Source organism: Rutidosis leptorrhynchoides, chromosome 4, assembly GCF_046630445.1.
Source record: "Rutidosis leptorrhynchoides isolate AG116_Rl617_1_P2 chromosome 4, CSIRO_AGI_Rlap_v1, whole genome shotgun sequence".
NCBI lineage: Eukaryota > Viridiplantae > Streptophyta > Magnoliopsida > Asterales > Asteraceae > Rutidosis > Rutidosis leptorrhynchoides.
This window is the reverse complement of record NC_092336.1, coordinates 87,743,757-87,769,865: the sequence shown is the minus strand read 5'-3', so window position 1 is coordinate 87,769,865 and position 26,109 is coordinate 87,743,757. Positions and strand designations below refer to the sequence as shown.

At 31.7% G+C, this 26,109-nt stretch overlaps 1 non-coding gene across 1 annotated transcript; it reads left to right on the top strand.

Moving 5' to 3' along the window:
- Window positions 1–15,212: 15,212 nt before the first annotated feature.
- On the top strand, window positions 15,213–15,320 carry LOC139846019 (small nucleolar RNA R71). The gene has a single exon (XR_011758766.1). It is a non-coding gene; the product is annotated as a small nucleolar RNA R71 (small nucleolar RNA).
- Window positions 15,321–26,109: the final 10,789 nt, after the last annotated feature.

Below are 26,109 nucleotides of genomic sequence, written 5' to 3'. Positions count from 1 at the left end.
ATTTCTGGGCTGATAATACATGCGCAATTTTTATAAATGCTTTACGAAATAGACACAAGTAATTGAAACTACATTATATGGGTGAATGATCGAAGCCGAATATGCCCCTTTTGCTTGGTAAAATAAGAATTAGTAAACCAGTCTACTAATTGACGCGAATCCTAAAGATATATCTATTGGGCCCAACAAACCCCATCCGTTGTAGCGGATTCTTAGTACTTCGATGTTGTTTTATCATGTCCGATGGATGTCCCGTAATGATAGGGGATATTCTTATATGCATCTTGTTAATGTCGGTTACCAGGTGTTCAATCCATATGAATGATTTTTGTCTCTATGCATGGGACGTATATTTATGAGAAATGAAAATGAAAATATTGTGGTCTATTAAAATGATGGAAATGATTATTTATGTTAAACTAATGAACTCACCAACCTTTTGGTTGACACTTTAAAGCATGTTTATTCTCAGGTATGAAAGAAATCTTCCGCTGTGCATTTGCTCATTTTAGAGATATTACTTGGAGTCATTCATGGCATATTTTGAAAGACGTTACATTCGAGTCGTTGAGTTCATCAAGATTATTATTAGGTCAATTATAGTTGGATATATTATGAAATGGTATGCATGCCGTCAACTTTCGATGAAATGAAAGTTTGTCTTTTAAAAACGAATGCAATGTTTGTAAAATGTATCATATAGAGGTCAAGTACCTCGCGATGTAACCAAATGTAATGTATTCGTCCAGATGGATTAGGACGGGTCTCTACAGGTGGTATCAGAGCGGTGGTCTTAGCGAACCAGGTCTTGCATTAGTGTGTCTAACTGATAGATGTTTAGATGCATTAGTGAGTCTGGACTTCGACCGTGTCTGCATGTCAAAAGTTTTGCTTATCATTTTGTGTCGAAAATCATCTACTTATCATCCTTAGGAAATTACCTGCTTATCATTCTTAGTCTAGACACATCTTACTGCATTGATTGCATAAATAGTGTATAGACAAAATTCATATCTTAGCGTATCTGCTAATCCATATCTTAGTGTATCTGTTACTGTAAACTTTGCCTGACATATTCCGTAAATTTCTCCGTAATCTACGGGATCTTCTGTACTATATTTAGGTATTCTATGTTATTGGAATATCATCCGATATCCGAAAATCATTTCATACGGAAAAAATTCTTTATTCAACCGTACGAAATGGAACTCGTCACTAGTTCAAGTTCTTCGAATTCCGACAGCTATTCCGACATGGATGTTCACCTAAGCTCCGAAAGCAGCATCACCAGAATGAATCAACCAATCATTTATCCCCAATTCATCTGATGGGTTCGTAGTCGATTTAATCAATGGAGACGCGAAGAAGGCGATCCCTTCCACCAACCGAATTCACCTCTTGGTGAAGAACCTGAAGCACTTACCGGCGAACCTGTCCGAAACACCATATTCACCCTCATTGCCAGGATATCCCACAATGATTATATGATATCCCAAATTCTGAACCTTATTCATCCGCTCGTTCCAACCGACAATCATCCTGAAGTAATTAAAGAAGTCAACGAGCTTCGTTCTTGAGTAATCAATTTGGAGAATATGGTGCAAAACTTACCAGCTTCATCAAAATCATCGGCACCAATAGTACCACCAACATCAACACCAGTACCACCAACAGCCCAAGTTTCAACATCACAAGCCTCAACATCTCATTCTGTACCTCGAGTATAATCATCGTTCTACATGACGTTCTACAACATTTATCTTCGTTCAACATGACGATTATGTAATCTTTAAAGTTTTAGAGATTATGTGTTCTAGTTCTAACGATAAATCAAATGAGATTAATATCATATTAACTCATTAAATCCATGATTACATCTGAAGAAAATATATATGTATATATGTTTTCATAAAGATTGTAATTAAAAATTCTTTCGTACAAACTGTTAATGGTGAAAATATTTTAACGGGTAGGTAATACCCGAGAAATATTTAGATTTCACATTAATAAGTTACACTGTACATCCTTCTAATCTGATTCAACAGTCATTTACTATTCTACTTACATCCACACATATACGTATCCGTTCACCAAAGAATAACCATTTTCATTCCAATTCAATTTCATATACGAGTTTCTGCCGATCAAAATCCAAGTCAAGACTTGACAAGTGGCATAATGAAGAAAGTAATGAATAAAATAAAATTTATTAGTAACCAATTTATTAACTACGTAAAATTTCTTCACTATATTCTGATCTTAGATATTTTAAATTCTAAGATTATATATTGGACTACTAACAATGGACTACTAACCTTGGGCTAAAAAAAAAATGTTAAAAGAGTAGGAAATACTAATTATAACATTTTGACTTAAAATATCGTTAATAAGTTACACCTACTACAATTAAATAATTCCTCAAGTTTGCCACTTGATTTCATCTTAAACATCATTTGTATCTTGACAATTACAATCTGCGTTCAAACCTTTCATGATTCTTGAAAACACCTCGATCGAGAGGACGAACCAACTGCACTTCATCTACGGGAGAAAAGATTGATGCATATAGTTATGCACCTGAAGAACGCTCAGAAACTGAGTAATCATTTAACACATAGCTGTGCTAATTCCTTAGTGTTATTATTACCCAAAATAACTTGGTAATCCCTTTCAAAGTAGCAAACTTTGTCACAGCTCCAGCAAGTCAACTTCGACTTTTCATTTGAATTAGCCTTATTATAACCTTGATATATACGCGTGCTCTTTTATTGTTACCTGAGAACCTTTCATATTTCACCATATTACCATCAGCGTTTAATCATCTAAAAACACAATTCTCTTGAAACCACCTCGGATTGATAACCGACGATTCAGATATGGTAGCATTAAATGCAGAGGAAACAACAAAATTGTAGATGGTCTAAACGGCCAAAAGTTTGATAATAAAGAATGGAAGGTTGGGAACGCTCGATAGAAAATTTTGTACTGAAAAAAAAATGGAATTGAGCTAACCCTGAAGGAGACCATGGACAAATACAAAGACCAAACCCTATATTCAAAGAATCCAGATAATTCTACATCCGATGAAACCTTTAGAGAATACCTTGCTCCAAAGTCATGTTAAAATCTTGCGGACAATTTTTCTTCATCAACTTTCGAACTTTGAAATTCCAAAATATCATCATAAATATCTTCGATATTTCTGAGGATATTTTCATAAATATTCTCGTCCGAAATTATATACCTCTTCGTGCTTTCTGTATTACCTTATAGTGGAAACTTCCGTAAAATCTAAGTATAAATTACGAATGAAATTTTGGAGAAGTGTTAAGAACTTGAGCATGAGTTAGTATAATATAATGACACTTGGCCAACGTGATTATATTACAATAAGTCATGCTGATAGTTCTATTGGAACATGATGATTTACAGATCATACCATCATCATGTGCCATGTTACATAACTCTTTCATTCTACTTAACTTCTGAACATATCAAGAAAATATATACTTGATAGTTCTATCCTCAGGGATTCTGGTGTTTCGAAAAGTCAAATCGTGCTATTACCTTTCCTTTCTGCATAGTATATTATGATAATTCAAAACTTCATACATACAAATTCTGAACCATTATTCGCTTGATCTAAAGTCGGGAAGAGAAAACAAAAGCATGAAGCTTCAAACTATAAAGGAGTATATAGGCACAACAACAACACAGAATTACAAACCGTGTACATCAATGCGTATAGCCATATAAAGACACGGGAGAATTAGAAATACTATAACCCCAAGGTAATAATAGAAGTGAATGGATTCCTCCGATGGTAAATGGAAAAGAAGAATGACGGATACGAGATTCAGAATAAGAACAAGGATCAGAACTGGATTATGCATTGTTACAATTTTCAGATGTATGGATTAGGGAAGAAGTATATGAATGGTGAGAATAATAAAACAGAAGAGGTCAATTTATAATGAAATTACCTGACAGAGCAATCGAGACAGATGATCGCATTTAATTATAGAGATCTTAATTTCCATAAATCCCGAAGAATCAGATCTTATAGATTTTCAAGATTTTCTTTTAAATCCCTTGAATTCCGGAATTCAAACGTGAATACATAAAAAGATATGACGAAACTTTACCTTCCTCATTTCACACTTCTGTGACAGTTTCACTCGTACGCTTCACATAATTGAATCATTTCATCTGTACTACTCAGTAATGATAAAATTCTATTTTATCAAATCATATTCGTCATGAAAACATTTTTATTGTCAACCATGACGACCACACTCAAATTTTGGGACGAAATTTCTTTAACGAGTAGGTACTGTGATGACCCGAAAAATTTCGACTAATTTTAAATCAAACTCTCGATACGATTTAATATTTTTGACGCGATAAGAAAAGTTTGTTAGGTTGAGTCTCAAAATTTTTGAACTATTTTTTTAAATGCATTTAACCCTTGACTATTTCCGACTATTCAAGAGCAACAACTTATATAAAGATATATATATATACAAATATATATGAAATATGTTACAACATAATTAACCAAAATATATTAAAACATTTTAGTTTATTTGTAACAATAACAATATATTTATTTCTATTTATATATTAAAAGTAGGAATATTTATATATTTAATATATTAATATATTCTTATAATTGATTATTACACTATATAATTAAATTATAATATATAACACATATTTATATATATCAAGTTTATAAAATAAAACATATGTTTTAGATATATATATTAGATTAATCTAATACTCTATATATAACTAATGATTTATACATATATTTTACAATATATAGTTTATTGATAGCTATATATTTTATTTGTATATAGATATAATTAATAACATTTATGATACGTTATTTATGAATTGTGGTAACTATAAGTTACATTTACATATGGTTAAAAAAAATGATTTCCTTTATTTAAGGCTAAATTGATGGTGCCAACTATCTTCCACTTAGGCACTTACATTATCAATTATTACTCTATCATCATATAAAACATGTGAAAAAGTGTCGGTAGGTAATTACAATAATTCTGATGGCTTCACTGTAATGGTTGTTATGCATGTTCACATCTCATGTTCAACTTGATTTCTTAAACTTTCATTGGACCCACGTACAATTATTCATGCTTGTATCACTTTACTGTTTTTGTTTGATCTCCATATTATGCATAACCGTGACTACAAGTATACACTCACATTTGAAAGATACAAGTCATGATGGACCTTTACCTATAAAGTTGGATAATTATTAACCTTTTCATTTGTGAAAAGGTAATGTGAAACCAAGTTAATACTTTAACTTGTTACTTTTGCCAATGTAAAAGAGACGATTATATATGCATGTGAGAATATAATATATATATATATATATATATATATATATATATATATATATATATATATATATATATATATATATATATATATATATATATATATATATATATATATATATATATAATACTCCTTTTCAGTTTAATTAAATCCTGGTGGGTCAATGAAGAAAATAATGCATCATCACCTCACCACTTGTTTTGCTACTTGCTCGAGTCATTTACTAATATATTGAAGCAAATAATATATACCACATCTATCAAATTGTTCATTATAAATCAATATGTATGACATAACTCTATCACCAAAAATAATAATATATATTTAGTCATGAAGGAAGGGGCCTTGTAGAAACAAAACATGAGAAGAAGTTTTCATGTTTACTTCGGTCCTAACTCAGTTTTGATTTGAAGGTAATCACGATTGTAAACTTGATGTCTATCATCTATCTAATTAGCTTTATTGCACATCTAGTGTTCATATCTATGATCGGGAAAACCCACTTCAATTCATCACCGTATGCCACCATGAACCACCCAACGATTTCTGCTCTCTGGCCGTTTATCACCATAGCCACCACCGAGCCGCCAATCACCACCGTACCATAATCTCTATAATCCGCCACCCTACAACTCTCTATCTATCACTCTCTCTTTCTCTCTCCTAAAAATTCATGATTTTCTTCTGCTTTTCTATTCAAGTAGCATCATAACCTCACCATTATATCAACATATACACACAAGTTATATTGTTCGAGCCAAAACAACCCAAACCGACTGCCCAACACCATTAAAGACCCCGGCTAACAAGTTCCTGATTCTGTTTCAGTTTCAAATTTTTTTTTCTTTCTTTTCTTTCACGAACCAAGCTACTGTTACTCTTTTAAGTTATAAAGGAAAATGAAATTTATAGACGATGATGAATAATAAACTGAATGACGATATGCTTCTGGGTCAAAGATGATAATAACCGTTAATGTTAATTATGATAATAATTACATGAGGAAGATAACAAGAATGATGATTGATGATCAATAACAATAATGGTGAACGATTGAGTGAACCGAAGACCGTACCAGCTATTTTCTTGTCGTTTGAAAATAATAAAAGATGAAAGTGAGGTTATGATGATGCGTGTACTCCTACTTCTATTTTGTACAGCAAACATGATGGGTTACAATAATTGGGACGGCAAGATTGAGTTTGTTATTAGGCTCAAGAAATGAATTATCCAAAATATAAACATTTAACTTGTTAGGCTACTAGACTTTGTGGATGCATTTAATTATTTGGGCCGCTATATATGAGATAGTGAAACGAAAATGATAAAAGGAGGATAATAGGACACGATGATGAAGACCATAGAATTGGGATGATAAATTGAAGTCATGACAGTTTCATATAAGATAAATATTTGAGTGTGAGAGAAAGTACAAGATTTAACTAGCAGTTCAGTGGTTTAGAAGGGTGTTTGTGTAGTGACCCGAACTTTTTCATGTTTTTATATATTAAATAAAATTGATATTTACATGATTAAATGTTTCCAACATATTAAGCAATCAAACTTGTTAAGACTTGATTAATTGATATAGGTTTCATATAGACAATTGACCACCCAAGTTGACCGGTGATTCACGAACGTTAAAACTTGTAAAAACTATATGATGACATATATATGGATATATATATATAGTTAACATGATATTATGATAAGTAAACATATCATTAAGTATATTAACAATGAACTACATATGTAAAAGCAAGACTACTAACTTAATGATTTTGAAACGAGACATATATGTAACGATTATCGTTGTAACGACATTTAATGTATATATATCATATTAAGAGATATTCATGCATCATAATATCATGATAATATAATAATTTAAAATCTCATTTGATATTATAAACATTGGGTTAACAACATTTAACAAGATCGTTAACCTAAAGGTTTCAAAACAACACTTACATGTAACGACTAACGATGACTTAACGACTCAGTTAAAATGTATATACATGTAGTTTTTTAATATGTATTCATACACTTTTGAAAGACTTCAAGACACTTATCAAAATACTTATACTTAACAAAAATGCTTACAATTACATCCTCGTTCAGTTTCATCAACAATTCTACTCGTATGCACCCGTATTCGTACTCGTACAATACACAACTTTTAGATGTAAGTACTATTGGTATATACACTCCAATGATCAGCTCTTATCAGCCTATGTGAGTCACCTAACACATGTGGGAACTATCATTTGGCAACTAGCATGAAATATCTCATAAAATTACAAAAATATGAGTAATCATTCATGACTTATTTACATGAAAACAAAATTACATATCCTTTATATCTAATCCATACACCAACGACCAAAAACACCTACAAACACTTTCATTCTTCAATTTTCTTCATCTAATTGATCTCTCTCAAGTTCTATCTTCAAGTTCTAAGTGTTCTTCATAAATTCTACAAGTTCTAGTTTCATAAAATCAAGAATACTTCCAAGTTTGCTAGCTTACTTCCAATCTTGTAGAGTGATCATCCAACCTCAAGAAATCTTTCTTATTTACAGTAAGATATCTTTCTAATATAAGGTAATACTCATATTCAAACTTTGGTTCAATTTCTATAACTATAACAATCTTATTTCGAGTGATGATCTTACTTGAACTTGTTTTCGTGTCATGATTCTGCTTCAAGAACTTCGAGCCATCCAATGATCCATTGAAGCTAGATCCATTTTTCAATTTTCCAGTAGGTTTATCCAAGGAACTTAAGGTAGTAATGATGTTCATAACATCATTCGATTCATACATGAAAAGCTATCATATTCGAAGTGGTAAACTTGTAATCACTAGAACATAGTTTAGTTAATTCTAAACTTGTTCGCAAATAAAGTTAATCCTTCTAACTACATTTTTAAAATCAACTAAACACATGTTCTATATCTATATGATATGCTAACTTAATGATTTAAAACCCGAAAACACGATAAACACCATAAAACCGGATTTACGCCGTCGTAGTTACAACTGGGGGCTGTTTTGGTTTGGATAATTAAAAACTATGAAAAACTTTGATTTAAAAGCTATACTTATGGGAAAATGATTTTTTTTATGAACATGAAACCATATCCAAAAATCATGGTTAAACTCAAAGTGAAAGTATGTTTTTCAAAACAGTCATCAAGATGTCGTTCTTTCGACAGAAATGACTACCTCTTTCAAAAACGACTTGTAACTTGTATTTCTGACTATAAACCTATACCTTTTCTGTTTAGTTTCATAAATTCAAGTTCAATACGAAACCGTGGCCGCTTAAATCACTCAAAACGGATTAGAAACGAAGAAATGGCGAGCAAAACAAAATTGGTAAAAACTACTCATTTTGGCTACGTAAAAATTGGTAAAAAAATCTATTCCAACCATAACTTAATCAACTTGTATTGTATATTATGTAATCTTAAGATACCATAGACACATATACAATGTTTTGACCTATCATGTTGACACATCTATATATATTTCGGAACAACCGTAGACACTCTATATGTGAATGTTGGAGTTAGCTATACAGGGTTGAGGTTGATTCCAAAATATATATAGTTTGAGTTGTGATCAATACTGAGATATGTATACACTGGGTCGTGGATTGATTCAAGATATATATATTAAATTATTCATGTACGATCAATTGTGGACTTCTAACATCGGACCGCTAACTGGACAACTAAAAATCATCAACACGTAATAAAGAAAATATTGTGAATATATTTCAATCATATTTTGATATATGTATATATTATTATAGGTTCGTGAATCAACCCGTGGCCAAGTCAAATTCTCGACGAAGTGATATTTGGTGAAAGTGAGTTATAGTCCCACTTTTAAAATCTAATATTTTTGGGATGAGAATACATGCAGGTTTTATAAATGATTTACAAAATAGACACAAGTACGTGAAACTACATTCTATGGTTGAATTATCGAAATCGAATATGCCCCTTTTTATTAAGTCTGGTAATCTAAGAATTAGGGAACAGACACCCTAATTGATGCGAATCCTAAAGATAGATCTATTGGACCTAACAAACCCCATCCAAAGTACCGGATGCTTTAGTACTTCGAAATTTATATCATGTCCGATGGAGGATCCCGGAATGATGGGGATATTCTTATATATGCATCTTGTTAATGTCGGTTACCAGGTGTTCACCATATGAATGTTTTTTATCTCTATGTATGGGATGTATATTGAAATATGAAATCTTGTGGTCTATTGTTACGATTTGATATATATAGGTTAAACCTATAACTCACCAACATTTTTTTGTTGACGTTTTAAGCATGTTTATTCTCAGGTGATTATTAAGAGCTTCCTCTATCGCATACTTAAATAAGGATAAGATTTGGAGTCCATGCTTGTATGATATTGTGTAAAAACTGCATTCAAGAAACTTATTTCGTTGTAACATATTTGTATTGTAAACCATTATGTAATAGTCGTGTGTAAACAGGATATTTTAGATTATCATTATTTGATAATCTATGTAAAGCTTTTTAAACCTTTATTGATGAAATAAAGGTTATGGTTTGTTTTAAAATGAATGCAGTCTTTGAAAAACGTCTCATATAGAGGTCAAAATCTCGCAACGAAATCAATAAATATGGAACTTTTTTAATCAATAAGAATGGGACATTTCAGTTTGTGGTGTTATCGGGTTAGCGGGAGGTCGCGTGTTCAAGCCCGAGTTGGGGCATTATTTTAAGCCATTTTCTTTTTGAGGTAGAATTCCTATTTATTATTATTATTATTATTATTATTATTATTATTATTATTATTATTATTATTATTATTATTATTATTATTATTATTATTATTACTACTACTTCTATTAATATTATTATTATTCTTATTATTGACATCATTTTATTAGTATTAAAGATAAGTATTATTATCACCATTAACATTATTATCATTATGAGTATAAACATTATTATTATCATGACTATTAAAATTATCATTTTTAAAACTATCATTAGTATTATTATTAGAATTATCATTATTTTTATCATTATTATTTTTATTATTATTTTTATTAATATGATTATTTTTATCATTACTAATATTATTTTAGTATTATTATAATTAATAATTTTAACAAACAAATGATATATACATATATATATATTTAATACATATAACATAACAAAATTAATATTTTTAATTACTTACAATATATAAAATGAATGTATGAAACATATAGGTTAATAATATAAAAATGATATAACTACTAAAGTTATATATATAAATTTATTCGATTACAAATTTGTGTGTGTTAATATATATAAATGTTATAGGTTCGTGAATCCGAGGTCAACCCTGCATTGTTCAGTTTTGTCGTATGAATATTTTTACTACAAAATATTGTAGAGTGAGTTTCATTTGCCTTTTTACCCTTTATATTTTTGGACTGAGAATACATGCGCAATTTTTATAAATGTTTTACGAAATAGACACAAGTAATTGAAACTACATTATATGGGTGAATGATCTAAGCCGAATATACCCCTTTTGCTTGGTAACCTAAGAATTAGTAAACCAGTCTACTAATTGACGCGAATCCTAAAGATAGATATATTGGGCCCAACAAACCCCATCCGTTGTAGCGGATGCTTTAGTACTTCGATGTTGTTTTATCATATCCGATGGATGTCCCGGAATGATAGGGGATATTCTTATATGCATCTTGTTAATGTCGGTTACCAGGTGTTCAATCCATATGAATGATTTTTGTCTCTATGCATGGGACGTATATTTATGAGAAATGAAAATGAAAATCTTGTGGTCTTTTAAAATGATGGAAATGATTATTTATGTTAAACTAATGAACTCACCAACCTTTTGGTTGACACTTTAAAGCATGTTTATTCTCAGGTATGAAAGAAATCTTCCACTGTACATTTGCTCATTTTAGAGATATTACTTGGAGTCATTCCTGGCATATTTTGAAAGACGTTACAATCGAGTCGTTGAGTTCATCAAGATTATTATTAGGTCAATTATAGTTGGATATATTATGAAATGGTATGCATGCCATCAACTTTCGATGAAATGAAAGTTTGTCTTTTAAAAATGAATGCAATGTTTGTAAAATGTATCATATAGAGGTCAAGTACCTCGCGATGTAACCAAATGTAATGTATTCGTCCAGATGGATTAGGACGGGTCTCTACATCCCAATCATCATTACCAAGTTGATTTCAATAGTTCACAATTAGTTTCATCATGCAAAATATGTGCGTTTATATCATACATGAATAAAACAATTGTACTTGGACATGGTCAAACATGAAATCAAGGAAAGGTAAACTACTTGGTACAATCTCAAACTTTTCAAAAAGTTGCAACATTTAGCTCATGCAATCAATTGTTACTCATACGTGGTATCATTTACTAAACATGTATTATAATAAAGCATTAAGCTTCTCTTGGTCAAACATGGTCAACATGAACCAATTACAAAAAGTCATCCCTAGTCAAAGCCTAATTTGTTCAAAATTTGACTAAGACAAGAGTATTCATCAAATTATCTCAATTCTTCATGTTATAACATTTATATGTTGCAAACAAGTATAATTATCACTAATCACATGCTCAAATTGGTCAAACCTAGTCAAACGCTAACTTATGAACCCTAATTTTCAATTTTAATTCATACAAGCATGAAAGATGGATTCAAAGCAAGATAATCATGGTAGACTAACAATTAAGCAACAACAACATCAATTACAACTCTAATTTGGCTCAGAATTAAAAACCCTCAAATTGGATGAACCCTAGAATTTTAAAGTTAAAATCGATGTAACTAATCATGCAAATCATGTTAATAAACATCAATGTAGTCTAGATTCATCAACAATTTGACCATTAACATCATTAATCAAGCACAATCAACAAACTAAGCATAAAGAGAAAAATAGTAAAAATCACAAGTTAAAGCGTCGCTTTTAGAATATGAGCGCCGCTCTTCATGAGCAAAGGCGCCGCTTCTGTAACAAAAGCGTCGCTTTTGTACTTGAATGCAGTTTTTCCAATTTTAAGTCCATTTTGACCAATTCACAAACTATTTTTGGGATTTTTTAGTTTATCAAAGTGCAGAAAAGTTAACTACATGCAAATGTAACTAACAAAGAGAATATCATATAATTCTACATGTAATGCAATTAAAAGAACGTATTTACAAGATTGTGGAAAGTGTTTAACGGGTATATCACCCGACTCAACTTCCACTTAGGTTTTAACTAACACCGGGGTGGTAAACCTCCCATCCCTTTGAACTAATGGATCCATTACCTTGACCATCTTCATTCATTATCAACATTAACCAATCATTCGTGGCTTTGGTCTCCTTGACTAACTCCTCAATCTTGCATTTTTCATGTTTTGACAAGTTTGACACTAACTGTTTTCTCAAATGCTCATCCTTTTGGGATGAAGCATGATGAATTCGATCATATAACTTTCTCATTGACTTGTTAATAACATCATTTTTATGGTTAAGCTTACTTAAGGCTCTTTGGGTCAAACCACCACCACCTCTAGTTGGTGAACCAACTTGTTTTGAACTTGTGGAGCATTGCACACTAGCAACAATTGGTGGTGTGGTTAAAGGTGTTGGTGGTAATTTAACACTTTTGCTTCTAATGCTAAAGCATTTTCCTTTGTCTCTAAGGGTCAACTTCTCGGTTCTAAACTCAAAGAAAGAACCCGCGATTGCCAAGAATGGCCTTCCCAACATAAGGGGTACAACCATGTCTTCCTTTATATCAACAATCACAAAATCGGGTAAGAATTCCATGTCCCCTACTTTAACAATTAGGTCTCTGGCAATCCCCACACTAGGATTAATGTATTGGTCAATTAATTTCACCCCCATTTTAGTAGGTAAAAGGTCACCTAGGCCGAGCCTTTTATAAATGGATAAGGGCACGAAGTTTATGCTGGCTTCCGAGTCGGCTAATGATGTGAACATTTCCGATCCATTCACATTGCATGGAATGAGGAAAGGTCCGGGATCACCCATTTTAGTTGGTAAGTTACATTTTCTCAAAATTCCATCACACTCCTTAAGTAAGAAAGCGGTGGATTCTTGTTCAACCTCTCCCTTCTTGGCCATAAGTGCTTTCAAGAATTCCCCATAATTGGGCATGTTTTCGAGCACCTCCGCCAAGGGGAGTTTAACAGAAACATTGTTGTTTTCGATTTGGGTCAACTTACAATCCACATCCTTTGGATGCGTAGGAGGCAATGGTTGAGGTTGTGAGACCGTTGTCTCATTGTTTTCCTTGATTGATGTAGTAAATACCTCAACCCCGTCGCTTTGTTCCTTTGTATTCAAGATGTTTTCTACCCTTGGTTCTTTTTCCAAGTCACCCAATTCGATTTTCTTCAAGTCAACCTCCAAATTCTTGCATGTCAACTCGGTAGCTTCCATTATCATAACACTTTTCACTTGACATGGAATAAATCCCGCCACTTTTGAATCATCCGAGAACTTGAACACCCAAGATCCATTGTATTCATCCCTAAAGCTTCATCCAAATAAGCTCTCCTTCGTCAACATCGAACGCTAAAACTTGAGGAGATTCATTTGATCCTCCTCTTCCATTGAAGCAATCGAATTCACTTGAGCATAGTTATTATTAGGATTTGATGAATTTGCTTGGTTAGTATTTTGATTGGTAGTGTTGCTCTTGATTGGAATAATTCTTGTGTTGTTGTGATTTTGATTTTGTTGGTTGCTCCGGTTGTTGTTGTTGTTGTAGTTGTTGTTTGGGTTAACTTGAGTGTTGGATGGCAAGGTGCCTTGAGGTCTTTCGGCAACTTAGCTTGAAAGTCTCCCAACGATGCTCTCAAGGTTTTGGAATGAGGCTTGTTGGTGTCGTATTTGTTGCTTTAAGAACTCGTTTTCATTTGTCAATAACGCTTTAGTTGATTCCACCTTCTTGATATAAGTTTGCATCATCTCCTCTAGGCTTTTAGAAGGTTGGGAAGATTGGTTGTTTGGTTATTTTTGTTGGTTTTGTTGAATGTAACTTTGGTTATTTTGTAGTTGACAATAACCTTGGTTTTGATAACTTTTATTTCCTTGATAATTTGGGCTGGATTTGTTATTATAGGATTGATTGTTGAAAGTTTGTTGGTTTTGGATTGAAAGATGTTTCCTCAGTTTTGGTTGTAATTTGAGTTGTATCTTTGGTTGCGATTTTGGTTGGTGAATCCGGGTGGTGCATTGGTTAGAGTGTTGAATGACACTTGCTTTTGGTTAGGGTTGTAATAGCTTTGGTTCGATTGATAAGAATTGTTGTCATGGTTTGAAGTTCCTCCCCTTTGAAAGTTTTGATTACTCGCATAATTCACGTGAGCATCCGAATTCATAGGAATGTCGTCCAAGTCAATGTAGTTGCATTGATTGATTTGAGGACAATTCTTGGTGAGGTGTGGTCCTTCACACCTTTGACAACCGACTTGCATCGCGACTATCAATTGTTGCAGCTTTTTCAACTCCTTCCCAAACAATCGATTATTTAAGCTTGCTAAGGTAATTTGCACATCGTCACTCTCCACTTGAGCTATACTCTTCTTTGTCAAATCTCTTGGTGAAGGTTCCCATTCATATGTATTAACCGAGATGTCTTCTAGTAAAATTTCGGCCGCATTAGGTGATTTGTACATAAACACTCCACCCGAAGAAGAATCAAGATATTGCTTAGTCAAAGGATTAGTACCCCGGTAGAACGTGTTGATGTACTCTTTCTTAGTCAAACCATGCGGTGGGCAAACTCTTAATAACTTCTTGAAGCGCACCCACACATCATACAAAGACTCATCTCCTCGTTGGGTGAAACCATTGATTTCCATTCTTAAACATTCCACCTTTGAAGGTGGGAAAAAAATGATTGATAAACGCATCGGTTAAATCTTGAAAAGACCTAATAGAATCGGATGACAAATTCCTTAACCAAGCTTTTGCTTCTCCTTGAAGTGTAAAGGGGAATGCCCTTAGTTTAAAAGCGTCATCGGAGACGTTTTAGTTTTGTAAATGTCACAAATATCATTAAAGTGTTGAATGTGTTCGAAAGGATTCTCATCTATTAACCCATGAAAGAACATATCCTTGATCATTGTGAAAAAGTTACCCTCGATCTTCCAATTATCTGATTCAATTGGTGGCTTTGTAATAGCCGGAGGCACAACCGTTTGTGCCACCAACCTAACATTCCACATTGGAGTGTCGTTTGGATCGTTTGCTATTTCATCATTCACCGGAATACCATTAACAAGTAAATTTCCCTCTTCTTCTTTGTCCATTTCTATCAAGCAAAATGGCAAAACCTCAAAATGCTTTCTTAAATCCCGTTCTTCTCTACGCTTATAAACCCCGTGCACGTATTTTTCCCGGTCGGGAAATGGATGTGTGAATTCTTGATCCTTTTGGGACCTCCTTCTCATACACCAAAAGACCTAACCTTCTCATACACAAACACAAACGGTTTTCTAATACAAATAATATATAAAAACAATAAAAGTAACTTTTGTAAGGACGAATCCTTACAAAAGGATTGAATAACTAAAAACTTAAACCAAATACCCAACTTAACTTAGCTAACCGCTCCCCGGCAGCGGCGCCAAGAAAGTGTGATGCGTGGGGAACAATACATCTTTAACCCTCAACATTTATACATGATTCAAATATTACAAATAAGCACGCAAAACTATCGAGCACTTAGTTACCGGTTATTATAGCACTTAATGTAAGTATTCTTATCAAGTTCGTCCCAAGAGAGCGGTGTAAGTTAAATACTTGAAACTAATAGTTATTCTAGGGGTTTGTTTGATTGGGGGTTTTGTGATAGCTTTTAACTAACAACTAAAAAATTTCAAATAAACAAACTTAAACTTAATTAGCAACAAGTAACAAGTAACTAAGAAATGAGATTTAATTTATAAGACAAAGAGTGTTCACTTATCTAATCCTCCTTATGCTTGGATTGCCCCTGTTTTACCAAGTTGATATCGCGTTAGTTGTTTGAACTAGTGAATGTTTAGTAATACTACCAAACCTTAATAAATTATACTTTTGCAAATTCACATAAGCATGGTATCCTAAGATCAAGTTAAGTATGAGTTGATTATTGAGATTATGCTCGGGTTGAAATCACTTAAAACCCTTTAACCAATAAAATCACTTAAGATAATCAAACACAACTATGTTGAACAATGGTCAATTGAAAACCAAATTAGACTAGAAACACAATCACTTGAAATCCTTATTCTAGTTGTCTAGATCACCTAAGGTGTTGAAGCATAAATTGATTCACTTCTCAAATCGCTAAGAGAGCTACTCAACCTATGTAATCAAAGTAAAACCAATATCAAATCATAGAAATTGACCTCATAGCTAACACAATAATACTATCTCATGTATTTTCATTCAAAACAACTTCATTCAATAGATAAAGGGCTAATCCTACGCATTAGAGATTCATTGATAAGCAAACACAAATGATTTAGCCAAGCATGGCAAAGATTACACTAACAATAAGCATAAAAACATCAATAAACATCATCTTGAGTGATTACAAGTAATTAGTTCAAAGCTAGATGAAGAAAAACAAAGATTACAACTAATTAATGCAAAATGAGTAAAGTAAAGTGGAGATTGCAACCCAAAATGATAAAGAGAGAAAGATCTAGGGCTAATGATATTGAAACTCAAGCTTGCTTCCTTCAAATCACCTTAAAACTCTAATGGATGATAAAATTAGGGTTTTGTGTGTGAAATTCGGAGTAAAAACTGCAGCTCTCTTACAAAATGACCTATCTCTTTCCTTTTATATTGCAGAAAATTCGGGCTGAATCAGCGACATGAGTGCCACTTTTCCTTCAGGAGCGGCGCTTTTGGCTTAAATTAGGAACGACACTTTTATATCTGGTGCGGCGCTTTTGGCTTGGCAGGAGCAGCGCTTTTGGCAATTAAGAACGACGCTTCTGGTCACTAATGAAAACGTGCATGAGAACGTTGCTTTCCCTTTAGGGGCAGCGTTTTGGATCATCAGGAGCGGCGCTCTTTGTCAAGGAGCGGCGCTTTTGGAGCTGTTTTCTGCACTTGTCATTTTCTTTGCAATTTTCGATTAGGATTTTGAAATGTCCCGTTCATATTGAGTATAAACGTTCCATATTAATTGATTTCGTCGCGAGGTTTTGACCTCTATATGAGACGTTTTTCAAAGACTGCATTCATTTTTTAAAACAACCATAACCTTTATTTTATCGATAAAGGTTTAAAAAGCATTTCATAGATTAACAAATAATGATAATCTAAAATATACTGTTTACACACGACCATTACATAATGGTTTACATTAAGAATATATTACATCAAAAATAAGTTTCTTGAATGCAGTTTTTACACAATATCATACAAGCATGGAATCCAAATCTTGTCCTTATTTTAGTATGCAACAGCGGAAGCTCTTAATAATCACCTGAGAATAAACATGCTTAAAACGTCAACAAAAATGTTGGTGAGTTATAGGTTTAACCTATATATTATTAAAACATAATAATAGACCACAAGATTTCATATTTCAATACATCCCATACATAGAGATAAAAATCATTCATACGGTGAACACCTGGTAACCGACATTAACAAGATGTATATAGAATATCCCCATCATTCTGAGACACCCATCGAACATGATAATTTCGAAGTACTAAAGCATTCTAAATTCCAGAATGGGGCTTGTTGGGCCCGATAGATCTATCTTTAGGATTCACATCAATTTGGGGGTCTGTTCCCAAATTCTTAGGCTACCAAGCTAAAAAGGGGCATATTCGGCTTCGATCATTCACCCATATAAAGTAGTTTCATTTACTTGTGTCTATTTCATAAATCATTTATAAAATTGCATGTATTCTCATCCCAAAATATTAGATTTTTAAAAGTGGGACTATAACTCATTTTCACAGATTTTTACTTCGTCGGGAAGTAAGACTTGGCCACTGGTCGATTCACGAACCTATAACAAATATGTACATATATATCAAAGTATGTTCAAAATATATTTACAACATTTTTAATACGTTTTAATGTTTTAAGTTTATTAAGTCAGCTGTACTCGTTAGTAACCTACAACTAGTTGTCCATAGTTAGATGTACAGAAATAAATCAATATATATTATCTTGGATCAGTCCATGACCCAGTGTATACATGTCTCAGGCTAGATCACAACTCAAAGTATATATATTTTTGGAATCAACCTCAACCCTGTATAGCTAACTCCAACATTACTGCATATAGAGTGTCTATGGTTGTTTCAAATAATATATATACATGGGTCGATATGATATGTCAAAACATTTGCATACGTGTCTATGGTATCCCAAGATTACATAATATATTAGAATACATGTATAATACAATATAAGTTAGCTAGGATATGATTTGTATAGAATTGTTACAATATTTCCCGTAGCTACAACAATCAAAAAATATCCAATCTTGTTTTACCCATAACTTCTTCGTTTTAAATCCGTTTTGAGTGAATCAAATTGCTATGGTTTCATATTGAACTCTATTTTATGAATCTAAATAGAAAAAGTATAGGTTTATAGTCAGAAATATAGGTTACAAGTCGTTTTTGTAAAGGTAGTCATTTCAGACTAAAGAACGACGTCTAGATGACCATTTTGGAAAACATACTTTCACTTTGAGTTAAACCATGATTTTTGGATATAGTTTCATGTTCATAAGAAAAATCATTTTTCCAGAATAACAACTTTTAAATCAAACTTTATCATAGTTTTTAATTAGCTAACCCAAAACAGTCTGTGGTGTTAACACGACGGCGTATATCCGGTTTTACGGTATTTTTCGTGTTTCCAGGTATTAAATCATTAAGTTAGCATATAATATAGATATAGAACATGTGTCTAGTTGATTTTAAAAGTTAAGTTAGAAGGATTAACTTTTGTTTGCGAACAAGTTTAGAATTAACTAAACTATGTTCTAGTGATTACAAGTTTATACCTTCGAATAAGGTAGTTATATATATATGAATCGAATGATGTTATGAACATCATTACTACCTTAATTTTAGTAGGTAAACCTACTGGAAATGAGAAAAATATATCTAGCTTCAAAGGATCCTTGGATGGCTTGAAAGTTCTTGAAGCAGAACCATGACACGAAAACAAGTTCAAGTAAGATTTCCACTCGAAATAAGATTGTTATAGTTATAGAAATTGAATCAAAGTTTGAATATGAGTATTACCTTGTATTAGAAAGATATCTTACTACAAATAAGAAAGATTTATTGAGGTTGGATGATCACTTTACAAGATTGGAAGTAAGCTAGCAAACTTGGATGTATTCTTGATTTTATGAAACTAGAACTTATAGAATTTATGAAGAACACTTAGAACTTAAAGATAAAACTTGAGAGAGAACAATTAGATGAAGAAAATTGAAGAATGAAAGTGTTCGTAGGTGTTTTTGGTCATTGGTATATGGATTAGATATAAAGGATGTGTAATTTTGTTTACTTGTAAATAAGTCATGAATGATTACTAATATTTTTGTAATTTTATGAGATATTTCATGCTAGTTTCTAAATAATGGTTTCCAAGTGTGTTAGGTGACTCACATGCGCTGCTAAAAGCTGATCATTGGAGTGTATATACCAATAGTATATACATCTAAAAGCTGTATATTGTACGAGTACGAATACGGATGCATACGAGTAGAATTGTTGATGAAACTGAACGAGGATGTAATTGTAAGCATTTTTGTTAAGTAGAAGTATTTTGATAAGTGTCTTGAAGTCTTCCAAAAGTGTATGAATACATATTAAAACACTACATGTATATACATTTTAACTGAGTCGTTAAGTCATCGTTAGTCGTTACATGTAAGTGTTGTTTTGAAACCTTTAGGTTAACGATCTTGTTAAATGTTGTTAACCCATTATTTATTATATCTAAAGAGATGTTAAATTATTACATTATCATGATATTATGATGTATCAATATATCTTAATATGATATATATACATTTAAATGTCGTTACAACGATAATCGTTACATATATGCCTCGTTTCGAAATCCTTAAGTTAGTAGTCTTGTTTTTACATATGTAGTTCATTGTTAATATACTTAATGATATGTTTACTTATCATAATACCATGTTAACTATATATATATATCCATATATATGACATCATATAGTTTTTACAAGTTTTAACGTTCGTGAATCACTGGTCAACTTGGGTGGTCAATTGTCTATATGAAACATATTTCAATTAATCAAGTCTTAACAAGTTTGATTGCTTAACATGTTGGAAACACTTAATCATGTAAATAACAATTTCATTTAATATATATAAACATGGAAAAGTTCGGGTCACTACAGTACCTACCCGTTAAATAAATTTCGTCCCGAAATTTTAAGCAGTTGGAGGTGTTGACGTATCTTATGGAAATAAGTGTGGGTATTTCTTCTTCATCTGATCTTCTCATTCCCAGGTAAACTCGGGTCCTCTACGAGCATTCCATCGAACCTTAACAATTGGTATCTTGTTTTGCTCAAGTCTTTTAACCTCACGATCCATTATTTTGACGGGTTCTTCGATGAATTGAAGTTTTTCGTTGATTTGGATTTCGTCTAACGGAATAGTGAGATCTTATTTAGCAAAACATTTATTCAAATTCGAGACGTGAAAAGTGTTATGTACAGTCGTGAGTTGTTGAGGTAACTCAAGTCGGTAAGCTACTGGTCCGACACGATCAATAGTCTTGAATGGTCCAATATACCTTGGATTTAATTTCCCTCGTTTACCAGATCGAACAACGCCTTTCCAAGGTGCAACTTTAAGCATGACCATCTCTCCAATTTCAAATTCTATATCTTTTCTTTTAATGTCAGCGTAGCTCTTTTGTCGACTTTGGGCGGTTTTTGAAATGTCCCGTTCATATTGATTATAAACGTTCCATATTAATTGATTTCGTTGTGAGGTTTTGACCTCTATATGAGACGTTTTTCAAAGACTGCATTCATTTTTAAAACAACCCCAACGTATTGGTCCTAAATACGCAGGACCTTTGGGAATTCTTCAAGCTCTAGCGGATGGTACCAAATTACTTTTCAAAGAAAATCTTCTTCCATCTAGAGGAGATACTCGTTTATTCAGTATTGGACCATCTATAGTAGTCATATCAATTTTATTAAGTTATTTAGTAATTCCTTTTGGGTTTCACCTTGTTCTAGCCGATCTCAGTATCGGTGTTTTTTTTTATGGATTGCTATTTCAAGTATTGCTCCTGTCGGCCTTCTTATGTCAGGATATGGCTCAAATAATAAATATTCTTTTTTGGGTGGTCTACGAGCTGCTGCTCAATCAATTAGTTATGAAATACCATTAACTCTATGTGTGTTATCAATATCTCTACGTGTGATTCGTTAAGACATAAAATTCCCCCGAGTGCTTCTCTTTCTAGAAAGGAAGTATCATGAGTTGAATATCTATTTTTTTTTCATTATTCGGGGGTTGATGAAGGAAACTAGATAGTTATATGAGTGAAAGAAACGGCTTATAAATTTGCAGTAAAAGATTGAATCTCATTTTCTATGTACAAGAGTTAAGAAAAGTAAACATAAGTATTAGAGACTGTTTACCCCAAGATTGATTGACTAGTCATCATGACTTGAAGCGGGTTCAAAGGATCAACTTTATGAGGTTTTTACTACGTATGTATTACCCAAAGTAGATTCATAAAAAAGAGTGGATAGCTAGGAACACTAATGTACACAAATGATTCGTAATAGAGATTTTGTAAGTGTATTTTTCTGTGTATAAAAAGAATAAAAAGAATTCTAATTGGGACTAAAAGGAGTACTTCCCACGATTCCGATCCAGAGTATATTTCTATTCACCGATTAAGTAAATAACTATCAAGAACGAAGTAATCCTTTAACTTTGTTTAAAGTCGCCCTTTTTTGAGAAAGGAGAATAGGAACGAAAAAAATCAAAAGACTGAATGCACTAGAAAAAATCTATTTTTTTCTTTCTCTATATAGAGATAGACTTCTTGTCATAATTCGTGAACTAATGCAACATCTAATTGGATTTCTTAATTGAAAATGTTAGGTCGAAATATCTATTGATATCGTTACAAGAAACATTTTATTCAAAGATTTAGTTATTAGTTATTACTCAACAAAGAAGAATTTAAATTATTAAAAGAAAAGATGAATTCAGAAGCACTTTCTTATAATAGCAGACAGAATTCCAGTGTCTAATGGGGATCTTACAATGGATTTCATTTTATCTCTATCTATGTTACAAACATATCATATCAAGAAAAATAATAATGGAAGGGTCCTTAGATTTATTTGTGACCTTTGAGGAGCCGTATGAGATGAAAATCTCATGTACAGTTCTGCATGATATTATTAATACCATTATTTGTATTATTAATTATTATATAAAAATGTAACATTGTAACATGATTAATATTAGTATTATTATTAGATATTATTGTTATTATTATCATTGTTATGTTATTATTAAGTATTAGTATTATTATTATTACTACTATATTTGTATTACTATTACATATAATATTACAGAGTATTACTATGGTATTATATTTACTAATAAGATTAATTATAATCTATAAGTACAAATATTATTGTAAGAACAATTAAAAGTATAAGTTAGATATAATTTAAATATCATTAGTTAGTATTATTATTTTCATTGTTTACATTGTCATTAATAATTATGAGTATCCTTGCTATTAATATTATTTATTCATTATCATTATTTTTATAAGTAATATTATAAGAAACATCTTTTATAATGTATTTTTCTAATGATAATATTGTTATAAATATGATTTTAGTTATTAATATGATTATTATTATTACTATTAGTATTATCTTAAGATTATTATGTTTCCCTCTTTTTTTTAGATTATTCCTTATTCCTTAAGTCCCATAGGTTGATCCTTTAGAATTGGACTCATTTTCTCATTGAGCGAAGGGTACGAAATAAATCAGATTGATTAAAAGCACTATGTGAAATATTCGGTTTTTTCCTCTTCCTCTATCCCATAGGTACAGTGTTTGAATCAATCGAGAACCTTTTCTTCTGTCTGAATCGATATTATTCCATTCCAATTCCTTCCCGATACCTCTCAAGGAAAATATCGAATTGGATCCTAAATTGACGGGTTAGTGTGAGCTTATCCATGCGGTTATGCATTCTTCGAATAGGAATCCATTTTCTGAAAGATCCTGGCTTTCGTGCTTTGGTGGGTCTCCGAGATCCTTTCGATGACCTATGTTGTGTTGAAGGGATATCTATATAATTCGATCGATTGCGTAAAGCCTGCTGTAGCAGCGGAACCGGGGAAAGTATACAGAAAAGATAGTTCTTTTCTATTCTATTTTCTTAATTCATATTAGATATTAGATTAGTATATATATATATATATATATATATATATATATATATATATATATATATATATATATATATATATATATATATATATATATATATATATATATATATATATATATATATATATATATATATATATTATCAATAAAGGTTTCAAAAGCATTACGTAGATTATCAAATAATGATAATCTAAAATATACTGTTTACACACAATCATTACATAATGGTTTACAATAGAAATATATTACATCGACATATGTTTCTTGAATGCAATTTTTACATAATATCATACAAACATGGACTCCAAATCTTGTCCTTATTTTAGTATGCAACAGCAGAAGCTCTTAGTATTCACCTGAGAATAAACATGCTTTAAACGTCAACAAAAATATTGGTGAGTTATAGGTTTAACCTATATATATCAAATCGTAACAATAGACCACAAGATTTCATATTTCAATATACATCCCATACATAGAGATAAAAATTATTCATATGGTGAACACCTGGTAACCGACATTAACAAGATGCATATATAAGAATATCCCCATCATTCTGGGACACCCTTCGGATATGATATAAATTTCGAAGTACTAAAGCATCCGGTACTTTGGATGGGGTTTGTTAGGCTCAATAGATCTATCTTTAGGATTCGCGTCAATTAGGGTGTCTGTTCCCTAATTCTTAGATTACCAGACTTAATAAAAAGGGGCATATTCGATTTTGATAATTCAACCATAGAATGTAGTTTTACGTACATGTGTCTATTTTGTAAATCATTTATAAAACCTGCATGTATTCTCATCACAAAAAATATTAGATTTTAAAAGTGGGACTATAACTCACTTTCACATATTTTTACTTCGTGGAGAAGTAAGACTTGGCCACTGGTCGATTCACGAACCTATAACAAATATGTACATATATATCAAAGTATGTTCAAAATATATTTACAACACTTTAAATACATTTTGAAGTTTTAAGTTTATAAGTCAGCTGTTCTCGTTAGTAACCTACAACTAGTTGTCCAACGTTAGATGTACAGAAAAAAATTGATATATATTATCTTGAATCAATCCACGACCCAGTGTATACATGTCTCAGGCTAGATCACAACTAAAAGTATATATATTTTTGGAATCAACCTCAACCCTGTATAGCTAACTCCCACATTACTGCATATAGAGTGTCTATGGTTGTTCCAAATAATATATACACATGGGTCGATATGATATGTCAAAACATTTGCATACGTGTCTATGTTATCCCAAGATTACATAATATATTAGAATACATGTATAATACAATATAAGTTAGCTAGGATATGATTAATATAGATTTGTTACCAATTTTCACGTTGCTACAACAAGAAAAATTATCCAATCTTGTTTTACCCATAACTTCTTCATTTTAAATCCGTTTTGAGTGAATCAAATTGCTATGGTTTCATATTGAACTCTATTTTATAAATCTAAATAGAAAAAGTATAGGTTTATAGTCGGAAATATAAGTTACAAGTCATTTTTGTAAAGGTAGTCATTTCAGTCGAAAGAACGACGTCTAGATGACCGTTTTAGAAAACATACTTCCACTTTGAGTTTAACCATGATTTTTGGATATAGTTTCATGTTCATAATAAAAATCATTTTTCCAGAAGAACAACTTTTAAATCAAAGTTTATCATAGTTTTTAATTAACTAACCCAAAACAGCCCGCGGTGTTACTATGACGGCGTATGTCCGGTTTTACAGTGTTCTTCGTGTTTCCAGGTTTTAAATCATTAAGTTAGCATATCATATAGATATAGAACATGTGTTTAGTTGATTTTAAAAGTCAAGTTAGAAGGATTAACTTTTGTTTGCGAATAAGTTTAGAATTAACTAAACTATGTTCTAGTGATTACAAGTTTAAACCTTCGAATAAGATAGCTTTATATGTATGAATCGAATGATGTTATGAACATCATTACTACCTCAAGTTTTCTGGATAAAGCTATTGGAAATGATAAAAATAGATCTAGCTTCAAAGGATCCTTGGATGGCTTGAAAGTTCTTGAAGCAGAATCATGACACGAAAACAAGTTCAAGTAAGATTTCCACTCGAAATAAGATTGTTATAGTTATAGAAATTGAATCAAAGTTTGAATATGAGTATTAAATTGTATTAGAAAGATATCTTACAATAAATAA